This window comes from Dipodomys merriami, unplaced genomic scaffold (genome assembly GCF_024711535.1).
Source record: "Dipodomys merriami isolate MVZ:Mamm:240054 unplaced genomic scaffold, mDipMer1.0.p SCAF_6, whole genome shotgun sequence".
Taxonomy (NCBI): Eukaryota; Metazoa; Chordata; class Mammalia; order Rodentia; family Heteromyidae; genus Dipodomys; species Dipodomys merriami.
In genome coordinates this window covers 56,436,284-56,448,943 of record NW_027206179.1, presented here as the reverse complement: position 1 = coordinate 56,448,943, position 12,660 = coordinate 56,436,284, and positions in this window count along the sequence as shown.

Here is a 12,660-nt window from a genome sequence, read left to right as displayed (position 1 = left end):
AATGCAGTTCTGGTATTTATATGGGAAGTGAGAAAGCCAAACCTTGTGCTTTGTAGAACAGTATGTTTTCTGCCAGATCAAAATCACGAGTCTTGGACAATGTGCCTGCCACTGCATGGTAAGTACAATGTTGCTGAGTCTCTTACTGTCAACAAAGCCATTTTTAAAATGTTCTATTGAGAGTTATGTGAAATTTAATGATAAAACTAAGTCTAGTCCCCAAATGAAGATACTGAAATTATTGCAAAATATTACTTGAAATATTTATTAATGGAAAGCATTGAATGGGGGTGATTGTTATGTATCCAAGGTTATTTACAAAATCTCAGAAGACATCATTTGTATGTATAAATCATCCAAATGTCAAATAGTTTGATGGATAATTTCATTTATATTATCTCATTCTTCACAACAATGTTAAATTATCCTTATTTATGCTTTCTTAAACAGTTAAATCCTGTCAATTATCCATATTCTCAAAAGTGCTTAAACAGAATGTTACTCAGTTCTTTCTCTTGTAATATCAAGCCAATTACAAAACTGTTGACTCATAACTATCCCCACTTAACACCATAATCTTTGTACAGATAGAAATAATGTGTTATTATAAAGGTGATACACAGAGGGGTTACAATTATATAAGTCAGGTAAGGGGTACATTTTTTGAAAAGTGTCACCCACACCCTCATATTCTTCGTTTTTTCCCTCCTGAACTTCTCCCTGCCTCCAGTTGTATAGTTCATTTCCAACATGGTGTCTAGTGAGTATCACTACTGAATTAGTTCACTCTGTCCCACCATTTCCATGCTTTCCCATCCCCTCGCCAAATCAGATAAACCTACAAGACAAAGCATACAGAAACCAAAAGCAGTGCCAAAGGGGAATAAAAGAAAAGTCACCAACAGTACAATATAAAACCTCATTTCCATTTCTTGGATTTCATTTTGCAAAACATCATTACATATGATTATATATACATGGCTATTGAGACTTGTGATCCCCTCCTAAGGATATCCTCTTTGGTCTCACTCTAAGCTCTGAAAAAATAATGTTTTTGTATGCAGTTTTTACATGTTATTACCAAAACCACATAGTCTCTATTTTCTCTCACTTGCTGAACTGAGCCATTTGCCATAGGAATATGACCATGTAGCTGTGCTACTCAGTCCTACTTAAAAATGTACTTTGAGCTGGGTAGCATTGGCTCACACCTGTAATCCTAGCCACTCAGGAGGCTGAGATCTGAGGATTGCAGTTCAAAGCCAGCCAGGGCAGAAAATTCCCCTTGAGACTTACTGTAATTAACCACAAAAAAACCCAGAAGTGGCACTGTGGCTTAAATGCTGTAGTACTCGCCTTGAGCACAAAGAGGCTCAGAGCGTCACGGCCATGAGTTCAAGCACCACACATACGACAAAAAAAAAACCAAAAACATAGAATTCCATTGTGCATATATACTACATTTTCTTGATCCATTCATCCACTGAGGGACATCTGGGTTGGTTCCATATCTTAGCTATGGTAAATAATGCTTCAATAAACATAGTTGTGCTGGTAGCTTTATTATGGTCTTGTTTGTGATCATAAGGGTAAATTAAATGGTCAGCTAAGTTGGTGTTAGGCAAAATGAACCCCAAAATAAGGACTCAAATGGTTTTTCTTGCAATTGTTTCTAACATTTATAAGATGATTTCTTTGTTGCTTAGTATGTCCCTCCCCCACGGTATAACCCCTCTTTTCACTGTGTCTGATGTTGGTATAATTTATGGAGGGGAAGGGAAAAAACAAATTGTTTAAATAGGGATACAGGTGGACTCATTGCAACAATGAGATGTATAAGATGTCGAAAAACGAACTTTACAACTCTGGAGGGGATAGGGGAGCATAGATGGGAAAGGATAGTAAGGGGAAACAAAGGAGGAGACAACAATGCTTGATAAGAAATGCACTCATTATCTTACCCATGTAATTGTAACTCCTCTGTACAGTATTTTCACAATAAAAATTTTAAAAACAACAAAACAAAACAACTTTGTGGGGTTGGAGGTATGGCTTTTAGTAGAGTGCCAGCCAATGAGCAAAGTGTCAGGTATCGAGTTTGAATCCCAGTCTGTCAAGAAAACAAGCTTCACTTCATAATAAATTAGGCTCCCTACGGTTACTCCAGTGCTTCTCACTACCTCATATGCCTCATGTTCTTACACTCAGTACCCCATTGTGTCAGGTCAGCCTATGGCTCACTAAGTTTAGAAGTTAACAAGTCTTTCTTCAGTCTTAGGCAGGATTACATAAGCAACCACTTCCTTTTCCATTAATTTTCTTTTAAATATAGAATTACTTGGGCCTGACTTAAACTGCCTTTTAAAAAGGTCTAAGATGACTGAAACTAGATTGGTGTTTCATCTGTAATAGCTTCTTTACCCAGGGATATTTGATGAACCCCAAACACAAACGAATGGCTATTTACTAAGTTCTATTCTCTCCTCTTTAAAAACAAATTAATAGTGTTAACTATATACTGGATATTAAATACTGGAGGAAAAATGTGATTAAAACCTCTTTGCTGCTAGGTACCTGTGGCTTATACCTGTCATCGTAGCCATTCAGGAGTCTTAGAGGATCGTAGTGCAGCCTAGACAGGAAAATCCACGAGTCTCTTCAGTTAACTACCGGAAAAGCTGGAAGTGAAGCTGTCGCTCAAAGTAATAGAGCATAAGCCTTGAGTGAAGAGCTCAGGGATAGCATGCAGGCCCTGAGTTCAAGTCACCGGACTGGCATCACAACAACAAAGAAAAACCTTTTCTTTCTTTGGTCTTCCTCAAATGGATACATTTCAAAAACTACCCAGTAGTCGTAGACAGGAAGGTGTGTATCACACCTTGTGTGCTAAAGGTAGGCATTGCCCATACAGAGGGAAGTCTGACTTGTATCCAAGGTTACAGTGAGATTGACATGATTCTAAATACACATGCTGAATCATGTTTACCATCCTTTGTCCTGGAATTACATGAAAACAATTTTCGAGAACAAAATAAGCAATTCTGGAAGGGGCCTCCATGTCTGGAAAAGCCTTCATAGACTGCTGTTGAACATTTCTATCATCTCACTTGCTTGGAAGTTTTAACAGCAACTATTTACACTCACAGATTTCCCTTGTAGTAAGCTTATTTATTCACTTACTTAACAACAAGAAGTGTGAGGATTGGACATGTAACTTCACTTCCATAATAATATGAGTTGTAATTTTGTTACCATATGCAAAACACAGGCTAAGTTTGGCAGACAGAGCCAGTTTTGGCATATATTTCTGATTTTCTGGCAAAATTTGTTAGCAATGTAAAAGCTGTTATTGAGAGCATATTGTGATGCTACATTATGTCAATATTTGTTTGGCTGAGTATCACTTGGATTTAAATTTAGTCTTAAATGCACAATTTAGAGCTGATGATCAGTTTACTATGTGATTTTTGTTATCAATGCCACAAATATTTTGACAACTCTTACGATGCTAGCTCTTCTGTTTGTTTTTTTTTAGGTAAATGTATGGATAGATTTGAATTTACCAATTACATTCCCATTAGAATATTCTCATTACAAAGGGATGGAACAGAAGTGGAAATGAGTGAATAAATGGATAAACCACAGAGGTAAAGATGGCCATATTTTGTTTGAGAGAGCTACATCCTTGATTGAGCACAGAAAGAGTTTCTCAAAGTAATGGGTTATGACCACTTTTGAGAACTGTAACATCTGTGAAACACCTGGTAAACTGCAGGCCATACCACATACCTATTCAATTTAATCCAGAACATCCATAACCTGCTTTTTGAATCCGAGTAGAGAGTTAGGAGAAAGTGATTTTCCTTATCAGATATGAAATGTGTATCAAACCTAATTGAGAGCTGGGTTATGAGTGCTTTCCAATATGGGCATAATAGTAATAATAAAATAGTTCTAAATAATCTCAATTTAATTTTTAAATTAATCCAGCAACATTTTCTTATGAAAGGATACTATCTGTATTATATAGAATTTAGTATTGGGAGAGAGTTTCTCTAAAATGCAATCTCCCTACTGTCTCCTTGTAAGACTGTATTTTTCTTAAAATAAAGACTACAGCAAGCTTATTAGAAGAGAAATATGAGAGAGAAAGATCATGTAACATGGACATACCACAGGGAAGATGACAATTTAGCCTATATCTTCTTTTTTGGACCATCTACAGGCTTCCTCCAAGGATATAGTCTTGAAATCTTTATTCTTAAAAAGACATCAAAGGAACCTTAAAGTGAACTGGATTCCAAGGACAATGTACTCTTGGCATAACAAATATGGAACTCTGATCCATTATTCATTGCCTTCTACTTCCTACTTTTCAACCCCACTCATCAAAGAACATGTGTCTTGGTCAGGAAAGTTAAGTCTGCAAGACTTCACTGGAACCCTTTATTTGCTTTATTTTCGGGCATTTTTATTTTGCAGCTGGCTAAGCATTTGCTTTTGTAGTCTCATCAAATCCTTTGTCTATGTAGGCAACCTTTGCATTCCTTTGCTTTGTGAGCATATCATTTTTTAAACCCTAATACCTGCTCAGATTCCCAATGATCTGATACATCATCTCCAGTTTTACTTCTTTGTAATATTGAATAGTGAATTTAACTCTTGAAATCATAAGCTTGGGAAAGCATCTGAGAATAGAAAAGATTTTTTCCCCATATTGTGAAATGCAACTCGACCTCAATAAACCTATAATTAGTAGATCCTTCTAGATGCATTTATATTTGTGGAACAATTAGCAGAATCGCATGTGGCAATGAAAGATGTAGGTCACTCTTCCCAGGGTAATTAACATCATCACCACTTCAAGATATGTCATAGCTTGGATTAAAAATGAGTTATAATTAACTTTTGAGGATTCTTGCTAAATGAATGCCATCATGAATGTCACCAACTCAGGGGATTACAAGAGCGAGGGGAGAGCCTGTGCTTGGATGATTTACTTTGAACACCTTCAATGTGCTAGACATTGAGCATCAGGGACAGAGTAGTGGGATGATATTCTTGCCTGCATAGAGCTTGGAGGTCACTAAGGGAGAAGCAGTAAGTGAATAAACAAGTATACTGCCAAGTGCTATGATTTTAATTTAGCATTTTAATTTAGGCAGTAAGGCATACAGGCAATTTTTAATATAAAATGATAGAGTATCATTATGTAATTGTGGGGATGTTGTATTTCCAAGAAAATGCTAGCTGCCTTATAGACAAACCTCAAGTTGATGTGTGCAGAAACAGAATAGTTCAAGTGCTTCCATAGTTCTGTGTAACAGGGCTGTACACAGCGGTCCTATGGAAAGGAAGTGTCACTTTGAGGAATGTGGATGGAATCAGTGGAACTGAGATAAGAGAGATGAACTGATTGGAATCAGAGCCAAAGTCCACACCTGTCAGAGCAAAGCTAGGATTTCAGGAGTCCAGTTCATGGGATTTTTGCCGGCAAGAGATAAGGTTGAATTTGACCAGAGTGCTGAAATTCCTGAGAATTACTAGCTTACCATAGCTGTAGGTTCAATGACTGTGAATTCAATACTATGGGTAAAAATATTCTAATATATACAGACTTGTTTTTATTTGTTTAGAGAATAAAGAATAACCACTATTTACAGAATGCTTACATTATATTAGACATTGTAAGCCATCTAAGGATGATGCAAAGTATGTGGATTGATGATGCATCAGTTACATACACATAACCATTTTACAGAAGGGATGTTTCAAAACAATAGCTTGCTATGTCACCCAGTCTTGTTCAGTTCCATGTGGAACTGAAGAACCATACAGTTGCTTCAACAAGGTTCACGTAGTGGAGGGTGATGTCATGAAGGATGGTTACAAATGCCAGTGAAATAATTACCACTGGAAATAGACAGTAATAGTGCCTTTGAATTTTTTTAGCTGGGATTACTTATGTCATAGTGTCAAAGTTAATGCTGCGAAACTAATGTAATGCCTAAGTTTTAAAAAATACCAAAATTTTAAGGTGTAAGCCAATGTGTTAGTTCCCCAGGGCTGCTGTAACAATGTAGCAGGGATTGGGGGCTTTCTGGAGTAAAATAAAAATGTCATCAGGCTTGTACCTTTCTTAGGACTGTGAATGGCTAGTTCCCAGTCACCAGTTTTGGTTTGCAATAGAGGATGAAAGGTTTTGTTTGTGAAATTTCTTTCACACACACACACACACACACACACACACACACACACACACACACACACACACGCGCACACACATGCAAACACACACACACACACACACACACACACACACACACACACACACAAATGAAGAGCTCTACCAAGTATTTCACGACCTTAACAAAAAAGCATGAACACCCAAAATGTCATCTGAAAGAACAAATTATAAGTAGGAAGAAGCCATTAGTATTCAGGCTTCATAGGAAGGGTTGAAGCAGCAGCGCTTATTATAGGCACATTTCTACTTGTTGAAGAGAACTCAAAATAGAAAAATTTTAAATCTGCCTCGAAGGACTTTTTCTTTTTTAAAAAATGATAAGCCGTATACAAAAATGAATAGCCAACTTGCTTATCGAAGTAAATCACTTTCTTTGTACTGTATTTGTGGCTCACGATAATTGCCTCTTGGTGATGCTTTGTTACAGTGTTCCCAAAAACCACTCTCGGGGGCCTTCTTTAGAGAAGTCCCCCTTAGGAGCCTATTATTGAGCCTCAAAACTATAATTTGTTTGAAACATCCTGAGCAAAATACATCCTTTCCAAATCTCTAAACTTGATAATTACATGTGTTTAGTTTGAGTTAAAAATAAAATGAAGTAGAACGTTTCTCCAGGTGCAAGTTATTAACCTGAACTGATGGTGGTACAGAGGGGGGAGGGGGCTCCCATGAGCAAACTCAATTTTTGGTGCAGGGTTTCTGTTCTGGACACTGCTTAAAGCTTTATGATACATACCTCTTAATTCTTTAAAAAATTATTGTTATTTTAAAGGTGATGTACAGGGGGGTTATACTATGAATGTCAGGTATTGAGTACATTTCTTGTTGGAACCTGTCACCCTTTATTTTTCTTTTTTAAAAATTATCTTTAATTAGTTGTACGAAGGTGTTTCTGTTTAAAATGACAGTTTATGAGTACAATGCATCTTGATCAATATCATTTTTTTCATCATTCTTCTCCATGATCTCCCAACACACACACACAATATTGTAGTCTTTAAAATATACTACTATTATACTCATTTTGTGGGTATTAAGAAAGATGAAATAAACACAGAAGCACCTAAATGGTGAGAGGGATTTAACTTAGGTTTGAGCAATGAATGGTGGTGCACACCTACAATTCCAGCTACTCAGGAGGTCAAGGTAGGGGGCTCACAGGCCAAGGCCAGTGTAGGAAAATGTGCAAGACTCTATCTGAAAAATAAACTTAGGAAAAAGAAATAATAAGGCTTAGCTTTATTGCTCACACAATAGAGTGAATGCTCTCAAAGCATAAGCCCCTAAGATCAATTACCAGCAATAATTATAAATAAGTAATCAATAATAGTAATGCAAAACCCATATATGTATGACTGTAATGCATATATTCCTTCCACTCCATTCTAGAAAAGAATGCATAGCAAAAGAACATTTAGAATATGCCAAGGTTGAGTTGTTAACTCAGCCTCAGGGCTGAGTATAGCAGCTTGGCCTAAATCTCAGTGTTCAAGGATTGGAAATCCAGGTTCAAGATTCTAGCCAATTGGGTTCTAATGAGGGCTCACTTCCTGGCTTACCTGTGACCATCTTTTTGCTAGAGAGAAAAAAGACTGCTTTCTGCTAGAGAGTGGAAAGACTGAAAGACAGCCTCTTGGTGAGGACTCTCCCTCCCCTCCATGACCAAATTGGCTTCCAAAGGCTCCACCTTCTAATTAAAGAGTTGATTTCAGCAAAGGCATTTACAGAGGGGCATAGGTCATTCACCCCTTAGTCTCTGGGATCTTCATCCTCAGGTGCTATTTTCCTTACTATCACTGTAGATCTGCTAGTTGAAACCTGAATTCTGGTCTAGGAACAGTATTGAATATTTGTAAACCCATGCTTTTCATCCTGCTACTAAAAAAAATATTACCTTCTTTTTTTCTTCCTGTTTTGAGATATGTAGCCCAGAGTGGCCTTAAACTGATGATCTTTCTGTTCTGCACCTCCTAAATGCTGGGATTGCAGCTGTACCTGGTTTCTATGAGAGATTTAAGAAATTCTCAACCATTCTTCTAAGAGATGTTTGAAATGTTTTGTGATGTTTATGGTAGTTTCAGTGGGGATGTTATACTGGCAACAGCCTGACTATCCTGAGGCCTGGTATGGACAGTTCCACAGAGTACTGATCTTCTACGGCCAGAGTCAACTCTCACTCCTTCTACTCCTTCTACTCCTCCTACAGCCTCTCAACTCCTTTTACTTCCATAAGGTTTTGATGCGCCAGGCCTCATCCAGGCCTCATCCCTGACCCAAAATAGTCTACTCTGCAGAAATTCAGGACTATTTTTTCCTATTTTCTGTGCATTTTGAACTCAATTATTAATGTCTTATTTACAGGCATGATTTGCCTTAACCCATATTTTTTATGTTCCTTGGAAATACAACCATGTTTAATTTTCTTTTGATTATGATAAAAGCAAACATGTACATAATGTGTTTAGTATGTTATATATGCATTAACTCATTTAAGCTTCCTAGTAACCCATTAGAATATTATTACTCCCTTTTGATGGGTGGAAAATCTGAGGAGCAGAGAGGTTGAATAACTTTCATAAGTATCATATCTCTGATTCATCCCCAAGGAGTGTGCATTGAGGGACTGATACTTTGAAACATTAAGTTTAATGGTTTCACCTAACACAGAGAACCCAAGTGCCTGTGACAGAGCAAGGCTTTGGTTCATATTGATAGAATCTGATTAGTGTAGCCAGATTACAGAAGATTCACTCCAAGTGTCTTAAACTTCATCATGTATAGAGTAAGTGTTTAAAGCAATAGGGAGTACTGTGAAATGAGAGTTTTAGACAGACCATCTTAGCACCTGGTTGCAGATGATCTGAGGGCAAGAAGATAAGCAGCAAAAGCTGTGGGGAGGCTGTGCTAAGTAAGGTACATGATGCTAAAGAGAGTTATTACTGTCCTGTCTCTCAAAATTTCTGTAACAAAATACCACAGACTGGTTAATTTATTTAATAAAAACAGGTATTTCTTACAATTCTGGAATTTAAGGAAGCTAAAATCTGATAACTATATAGTATTAGGAAAATATACAGAACACCTAGCCCAGCAATGGGAGTAGGACACTAGTATTGGTGACTCTTTGGTTTCTAATTACACCTGTTTCTGTCTTTACCTGTTGGGAAAAAGGGTAAAAAGATTAAGTGCTGTATGATGTCCTGATTGTTGTTTTATTTCTAAACACAGGGTCAGACTATGTAGTCTAAGGGCCTTGAATTTATAATCCTACCGTAGCTTCCTGAATGCTGGGATTGCAGAAGGAGCCACCACAGGTGTTTGTGAATCCTCTTTTATAAAGGCTTGAACTTAACCAGGCACCGGTGATTCATGCCTGTAATCCTAGCTACTCAGGAGTCTGAGATCTGAGAATCAAGGTTCAAGCCCAGGCAGGAAAGTCAGCGAGACTCTTACCTCTGTAAAAGCTGAAAATGGCACTGTGACTCAAGTTGTAGAGTACTAGCCTTGAGCAAAAGGAGCTCAGGGTGAGTGCCCAGGCCATGTTCAAATCCTAGGACTGGCAAAAAACAAAACAAAACGGGCTTTAACTTCATCACTAAAAGTCTCATGACTAAATTACTTTAAAAGGCCTTATTTATTTGTTTGGCAGTACCAAGAATTGAATATAGTTGTCTTGCACTTGTTTACTAATCTACCAGTTGAGCCAGGACTTACATCTCTTTCACTTTTTAGCTTATATTTCAGATAGGACTTTTGGATGTTTATCTGGGCTGGCCTTGGATTATGATCCTCCTTCCTCTGCTTCAGTAGCAGTCAAGATTACAGGCATGCACCACTATATTTCAACCCAAAGGCTTCATTTCTTAACATTACCACATTGGCAATGAAATTTCAGCACACAAATTTTTAAAAGATAACAACATTCAAACCATACCACTTATGATGACTGATGTTCAATTTAGGCCATCAGTACTCTTGCAAGGCCTGTTGGGAATATCCTGTCTGGACCACTCTGAATTTTTACTTGCCTTTTAGCATGCATCAAATATTCCCCCAAATAAGCCATGTATATTTTCTGAGATGACAGTACTGCCAGCCAAATTAGTAATTCATATACTCAAGTCGGGTGGGAACATCTTACGCTCAAAGGCGTATGAGAATATTTCAGGTAAGGAGACATCCAAACCTTTTCCTGGGATTAAATGTTGCTTAACTTGGAAACACTATTGTTTGAAATATTGTCATAGTTTTCTTTATTTTACAAAGAGACTTCCATACTTTTATTTTGCCTGAAAGAAGCTTTATTTTTAATATTATTTTCACTCTGCCTGCTAGCCTTGTCCTTGCTTCACACTCGCTTGTCCCAGGGAAGTCAGGAGAATGTGCCACGATCACCTAACAGCAGAGGCTGGTCTGGGTGGTTAAGTGATTAGTAAGACAGGAAGCCAGACAGAACAAAGTGCTACTTTTGCATGAACCATTTCCAGAACATGAATTTGCACAGGGCTGCCTGAGGGTAATGCTGCTCTTCTGATTCCTCATTCTCCTGAGAAAGACTGCAGACAGTTAAGAGAAGGGCGAGGGCAGAGCACACATGTGCATGCATGTATATGTACATGTGTGTACATGTGTATGTGTGTGTGCATTCTCATGTGTGCACCTCGATGTGGATGGTGTGGATATTTATTTGCATGTGTATGCCAATGTGCATGTAATTTGTGTCTGTATATGTACATTCATGCAAGCATATGTGTGTTCTCTATAGCCTATATATGTTGTGAGTGTGAGTACGTACATGCATGTGTATGGTCTCTATAACCTGTATGTATTTTGAGTGTACCATAGGTTTACACATTCAGGAAAAACTAAAGATAAATAATTCAGAAAGAAGCTAGGCTCATATCACCTTTTTATGGAAGCCACACAGCAGGTCAGGGTCTCAAGCTCAGCACGTTTTTCTGGATTCTCTGCTGGTGCCCCTTTGTTCTTCAGTGCGTTGTGTGTGACCGGAACACAGAATAATTCTCACTCTCAACTTGGTATGATGCTGGGCACACAGGAAGCCCTCACAATGTGTTGAGTTGGATGTAATCAAACTAATTCCTTTTTTTTCACTACTGACTTGGAGCAGTTACTTTTCTGCTTATCATTATTTGCTCCTCTTAAATTTCTCTCAAACAAGGAAAAAAGATTAGCAAATAAGGTTAGTACAGTGTTGATAGAGGAGTCTTTGCTATGAGATAAAAAGGAATAACACTCATTAATGAATAATGATTCTTATTAAAAGAATCCAGGTGGCTTATACACATATTGAAATATTTTCACATTCGCAAGACATAAAAGTAGGAAAACTGGAACGCTGACTCACTAAATATAAACTTATATGATGCTCTTTCCTTCCTTCAAATTCAAGGAGTTAAGAAGTGAAGAGAATGTTTACAGTTGACAAAGATACAAGACCCTCTGTACACTATAGAGGAATAGGAAAAGTGAAATATAGTTCTTCTGGAATGTGTGTGTGTGTGTGTGTGTGTGTGTGTGTGTGTGTGTGTGTGTCTGTCTGTCTGTCTGTCTGTCTGTCTCTGTCTGTCTGTCTGTTGTGCTGATTTTGGGAGTTGAACTCAGGGCAATGTCTCTGAGCTGTTTTACTCAAGGCTAGCACTTTACCACTTGAGCCACGGCTTCACTTCTGTCATTTTGGTACTTAATTGAAAACAACAGGTTTATAAACTTTCTTGACCTGGTTGGTTTCAAACCGTGATCCTCAGATCTCAGCCTCCTGAATAGCAGGGATTTACAGGCATGAACCACCAGCACGTGGCCAGATAGGGTTTTGTACCAAGATCTTCATCATTGTGTTATTTGCAAAAACAAAATAAAATAAAAATAAATGACTTAATGTTTCATAGGAGAGACTTAGTTGTGAATGTATTGTATACAATTGTCATTGAAAACTATTCATTATATTAAATTAAAATACTATGCAGTCAGGTGCCTGTGGCTCAGGCTTGTAATCTTAGCAATCTTGTAATCTCAGGAGGCTGATATCTGAATATTGTGATTCTAAGTCAGCTGAGACAGGAAAGTCTGTGAGACTTACCACAAATTAATTACTAATAAGCTAGAAGTGGAGTTGTGACTCAAGTTGTAGAGCACTAGCCTTGAGCAAAACAGCTGAGACAGCACCCAGCCCTGAATTCAAGCCCAGGACTGGCACCAAAGAGAAAAAAAATTAATACATTATGCTAATATATGTGATTGTATATACTTGAAGTTTTAACAGGGGTGAGATGATTTAAATTTTTTATACTGAACAAGGTTTCTCTCCAATGTATTGCATGTGTATGTGTTTGTATGTGATTAACCTTTAACTTTAAATAAGTTATTTATATTAAACATTCAAACTCAAAGGA